This window comes from Pelobates fuscus, chromosome 5 (genome assembly GCF_036172605.1).
Source record: "Pelobates fuscus isolate aPelFus1 chromosome 5, aPelFus1.pri, whole genome shotgun sequence".
NCBI classification, from domain to species: domain Eukaryota; kingdom Metazoa; phylum Chordata; class Amphibia; order Anura; family Pelobatidae; genus Pelobates; species Pelobates fuscus.
This window is the reverse complement of record NC_086321.1, coordinates 185472783-185479288: the sequence shown is the minus strand read 5'-3', so window position 1 is coordinate 185479288 and position 6506 is coordinate 185472783.

The window sequence follows — 6506 nt, the reverse complement described above, 5'->3', positions numbered from 1 at the left end:
CACTAGTTTCAAGTCTGAATAATGATCAAAGGAAACGTCATACACAGGACAACCTGACCCACATTGAAAGGATAGCCTTGAGAGATCTCAAGAAGAATCAGAACATCATTATAAAGGGGGCTGACAAGGGAAGAGGAATTTTCCTTCTCGAGAGAGAGGATTATCTAAATGAAGCTAATCGAATTTTGGTTGATAAGATATACTACAAGACCCTTACCTCTAACCCCACAATTCTATTCACTAAGGCATTACGTACCCTAATAAACAAGATGTTTGATATGTGGATAATTGATAAATCAGAGAAAGGATTTTTACTCTGCAATGGGGGCAATATACCGATATTTTATTTTCTGCCCAAGTTCCATAAGTCCCTCAGCAATCCTCCCGGAAGGCCCATAATTTCATCTATTGGTTCTTTAATGGCTCCTCTTTCTAAGTGGGTTGATATCCACCTTCAGAAATTTGTTATCAACCTACCCTCATATATTAAAGATACAGGGCATGTTCTATCACTAATGCAAGATGTAATATGGCAGGAGGACTATTGTTGGCTAACCATTGATATAGCAGCACTTTACTCCAATATAGATCACAATTTGGTCTAGAGGCATTGAAACACTTTTTATTTGCGGATGCACTTCTTCCCCGTTTTCATGCGGAAGCAATTCTGGAGAGTGTTTTATTAATTTTAACCCACAATTATTTTAGTTTTAACAGCCAGTTTTATTTACAAGTTAAAGGCAATGCAATGGGGGCTAGCTTTGCACCATCATATACAAATTTGTTTATGGGCCTTTGAGAATCCATTCACATTTTGAACAATTCCTTCTGGACAGACCATATAGTTTTTTACAAACTTTATATTGATGACATTCTTATTATCTGGAGAGGTAACATTGATGATACTGAGAGTTTTGTAAATTACCTTAACAATAACGTGTGGGTTATCATTTACAAGCAAAAAGAATCCAACAGAAATTGAATTCCTGGATTTGATCCTATGTGGGAAACCCGGATATAAATGGGTATTTACATTCGACCAGTGGTCACCATCTTACACGGGTTGAAGGGTTTGAGGGTTACCCTTCCCCTCAGGTGTGCAGCTCTATTCAACCCTGTGATCAGTACTGTAGCACTGTTCCTCTCCTATTTTTTTTCTGTTATGGTTACTATCCTACATGGGTTAATAATATTCCATTTGGTAAATTCGTCAGAATATGCCGTAACTGCTCCTTGTTGGAGCACTTTGAAGAAGAAGCATTTGACCTATGTCAGTGTTTTTTTAGTTAGTTGTTTCTGTGTATCCGGCGGCAGGGACACTTAGCCTAACCACTCTCTTTGCTAGAGAGTAGTAATTTGAAGGTTGTAGACCAGGGTTTTACTTCTGGTCACCATTCAGCCCTGGGGGTTACGCTGATTACTATTTAGTGTTCCAGCTGCTGTGACTATTTTTATCATTTTTGCAGTAAACAAGAGGGGGGACAAATCTGGATTTACTTGGGTTTGTTTACCCCTAGGGTGGCGAGATTTTTGGTAGGAGGAAGGGGTTTAAACTTTGACAATTGAACTACCTCTATACTATCACTATTATATATTGTTTTCCTCTACCACCACCGCTGCAAACAGACTGAGGCTATTTAGCCCTTACAGCAATAAAGGCTAGCTGTTACAGCCTTGTTTTTTAGCCTTTTTTGTTTTTGTTGTGCATATATATATATTTTTTCTCAACTAGAGCTACATTTCTAAATACCATTTTAATGATTTATTAAAGGTTATATTTTAGTTAATCTACGTACACTGTGAATGGGTTGCTAAATATATACTCGCTCCATACTGAGAAGCGATAGAGGTTTATCCTACAAGACACCTCGCTTCGTATAACTTTGGGGTACGAGTATCTAGGTCTATTTTCTACTTTATTTACGTTTCATAGGGGTTACCCCCCAATTATCACTAGCAACCTGACACTGTCTCTCTACCTGAGTCTCTTTTCTATACATATACACAGTTTAACTTTTGGGACAAAACAACATTTAGTGAATATTCCCCCATTTTTTGAATGATGATGTCATCACCATCTCAATTGTGAACTAGGGTATATATACACACTTTTATCTCAACAGACATTAGTCTTGAGAACGTCTTTTCATAAGACGAAATGTGTTGACTATTTGTCATTTTATTCTCACTTTTTCTACATTCCGGCATGAACCTGACGACCCGGTAGCAATTCCAGGTTAGAGGAGCAACCGTAGTGAAGTAACTACACATCTTTCTTGGCGGGCAGTTTGGCGTGATCCCCCAACCTCACTCTTAGTACAACGGACAGGGTAAGTTGCTCTGGCTCACCCCGCAGAGTTTTTTTCAGACTTGGGGCTTGTTCCTTTGCAGCACCCTTAGTTGATATCTATAGGTTTGGTAGGTTTAAGAGCTCCCTGCCCACCAGATTATTTTTCTGATTATTATTTCAGTTTTTTGTGTCTGGATTGTACTTTTTTCATCTGATTGCTAACTACCACGGACAGTTTTTATTTTAATTTTTTCGTTGTGACACAGACTGCTATCAGTGTAGGGGGCCAACACTGTTAGACTGATTCTTGTCCGGATTAATTGTACATTTTATGTTGTCTATATATTATTCTTTCATTGGTTTTATATATTTTATTATAATTGTACATTAATATATGTCTTTTTTATTGTAATGACATTAAGTCCACTTAGGATATATACCTCTGTGATATACATCTTTGATGTGACATTATTTTAATGACACGTGATTAGTTGAATAAATAGCCACTTTTGACAAACTTTTCAAACAATATAGCGTGGTTTCGGAATATTTGATGAAAATAATTATCATAAATTAGTAGATCTGGTGATTTTCATATTAACCACCAGCTGGTCATTGGATACTGACTACAACATATCAGACACTGTGTAACCCCTTCTTTTACTGCCGGAGTGTGGATTAATATTGGTGGTGTTATATATTTTATTATATTTTCTTGGAGCACTCACATATTGGTTTTCATTTAGATTACCAGTAGATGATATCCTGGTCCCCATTAAGAGCTAACCTGAACTTAGCGGAGAGAAGTGGCCGACAGCTGTGTAAAGCTGCACCATTTTTGGGACCGAACACCTAAGGACTGCATTCCAAGATGGGCACTTGCAGCCCCTTCAGTAGAGGGGCAGATCAAGCAGGCCTTCGAACAATTGTTAGCACTATTCTGGGCTAAAGTGTGTCCAAGGGCAGAGAGGTCAGCAGTGAGGGACAGTATTTGGCATGCACTTGCTTGACTAGTTTCTTTGCGGGGACCTGTCCCTGTCTGCATTATTGCATCATTGAAAGCAAGGAGGCGGTAATTGCTATGAATGATATTACATAGTGTGGGAAATTATGCCATACGATAGAATAGCAGACATAGTGTAGAAAAGCCTGTTTAAGGAGAAATAGGAATCTTAAAATACTTCTAGCCCCGAAGCCCTCCATTGGTAAAGAATGATACGTTTTATTATTATTATTATTATTTTTTGGCAAAATTATGAATTTTAATTTCATCTTTTTGAACTGATAAGATTAGTTTGAAATATTAAATATTTAACGTGGTGGCTAGTGCTGCCAGTGAGCAAAATAGATCTGATTATTTTTTAATTATAAGACCAGGGGCGGACTGACAACTCATGGGGCCCCTGGGCAATAGGAAATTATGGGGCCCCTGTGTATCCACCAACTTGCAAGAGACACAAATATACATCATGCACACATGCATGTGTTACAGAAAGAGTTGTAATGTGGGGGAGGGGGAGAGGCTTCAGTGGGGGACAGGAGTTGTAGTGTGTGGGACTGATAAGGACTCTAATGGGCAACAGGGGCTCTAATGGGGGAAAGGTGCTGTCGAGCGGGTATAGGGTTTCTAATAGCAGATATAGACTGTAGTGTTGGGTGGTTGTGGGGGACAGAGTGAGGTAGTTTTTAGGTCCCCAGACCCCCTTTCCTCCTATTAAAAAGTTATGTTATTCACTTTTTTGACCTAAATTAGAGTGGGTGCTGGCGCAAGATTTTTTTTAGGTCCACCTATCGTAAGGATGGAAAAAAAGGTAGATCCCCATCTTTCGTACAACTACCATAATACTTTTCAAGATGGGTATCTACCATTTTCCCATGCTTGCAGGGTTGTACTTAGCTCTGAGCAGTGTTTGTATGTTTGACTGTAAGCATGTTTTGAATAGAGTATGCGTGAGAGAAGGTAGGGGTGTATTTGTGTGCACTGTTTGCCTTTGAATGTAGGGGTGTGTCTGTATGTAGTGTTGATATTTGAATGCATGTACAGATACACAGGTGCCGACTCACAGATACATACACACACCAACACATATACAGATACACAGACACACATTGACATACAAATTTACAGACACACTCTAACACACATACAGACAAACACACTAAAAGATACACACACGCACACATTAAAACGCATGCAGATACGCAGACACACACTAATACATACACACAGATATACACACACTCTAACACATACATACAGATATACACACACAATAACATACATACATATACAGACACACACCAACATACATACAGATATACACACTAACATACAGATACACAGACACACACTAACATACAGATATACACACACTAACATACATACATATACAGACACACACTAACATACATACAGATACACATACACACACTAACACATACACACTAACATACATACAGATACAGACACACACTAACACATACAGATAACATGCACACACAGATCACATTACATATTTTAACCACCCCCCTGCTTAAATACCTTTTTGGTTCAGGAGGGTGGCATCTGGCTGAGTGTGATGGGAGTCTGGCTCCCTCCTCTCTCGGCTTCTTGGTAAGCAGGGAGGGCATTATACAGTAAAGGGTCCTGACCGGGCTCCTGATCATTGAAGCATTCTCTTCAATAACGGGTGGCCCGTGCAGGCGGCGCAAGTCAACGCAACTGCGTGACGTCGGCGTTGTGCGCCCATGCGCACAGGGATCACATACTCCTCTGCTCCCCCGGGCCCTAGCTCCACTTCTGGTAAGACCTGCTGGGCCCGTTTGACTCAAGCAGTCGGCGCAAATTCTGTTGTGTGTCTGTACCACAGACACAAAGTGGCTGGGTGGCGGGCCCCCTACCTCAGTCGGGCCCTCGGACCATGTCCGAAGTGCCCGACCGCTCAGTCCGCCCCTGTATAAGACTGAATTTCAATCCTCTGGTCAAAGTTTGAAGCATTTGGTCTAGATTTCAGCTGTGTGGAAGCAGTCAGTCTGAAATTCGGATCAAGCCTTAATTTAATATTATAAACAAAAAAATATCACTATAATAATATAGTGCAATATCCAGGAGCTAAATTAACTCATATACGGCTTATAGCCAGCAGCAAATATATAGTTTCAACTTTATCTATAGGGATTGGTTACCCTTTTCCAGTTTTTCAGCTGCTATCTCTAATCTTATTGGATTTATTTATCATATTTTCTTACTCCCTCTTAACTATTTTAGCCTTAAAGACTTTCTCTCCTTTGGCTATTTCTTTGTTACTTGTTCTAATATTGTTGGATAGGCTTTTTAAATGATTATTTTTGAATAAACTTTAAACTGATTTTATGTTATAAAAAAATATTTTAATTTTGTGATCTTGTTATACTTTTTGTTGTGCTAATATATATTTTTTCACAATCTTTTTTTTATTTTATTTAACCAACATCTTTTGTATAAAGGAGTAAGATATAGAGTCAGCATTTATAAAGGTAACAAAGCAAGACAAAAGTAAAAGCTCAGATAAGAGTCGTATGTTCACATTCCGAACATTCTCGCAGACAGATACATTTGTAACACTACAGTGTCGCTAATTCATGACAGGCGCACAGTCGGATTTACCGGCATATGCGCTAACCTTACCACATACCCCATTTAGACAGGTTATACTGTTGGAAATATTAATCCACAGCTTTATTAATTATTAATTAAAGAATAACAAATAGGGTCATTGCCACCCCTGGAAATGATCCCACAATAACGACAATAAATAACAATCTAATTAACAAATTAAATACAGAAACGGGCTGTCCAATATGACCACATTTCCACCATATTAAATTGTAAGGGTGTACCAAGACACCGCTACCCCAAGTTTAATTATAGGGATGTACCGAGACACCGCTACCCACAAGTTCAATTGTAGGGGTGTACTGAGACACTGTTACCCACAAGTTCAATTGTAGGGGTGTACCAAGACACTGCTACACCTCAGGTTGGGAGCCACTGACTGTCTCGAACCTACCAACCAAGTATAACACTGCCTAATACACACTAAAACTCCGGATGCCCACTTCCTCTCCCATCTACCATCCCGATTTACCTGGCCTTTCCCCACCACAGCTCAAGACTTGACACCTAAAGTTCCTGACCACACCTAAACAGGGCCTGTTGAAACCGAGGAACCATCTC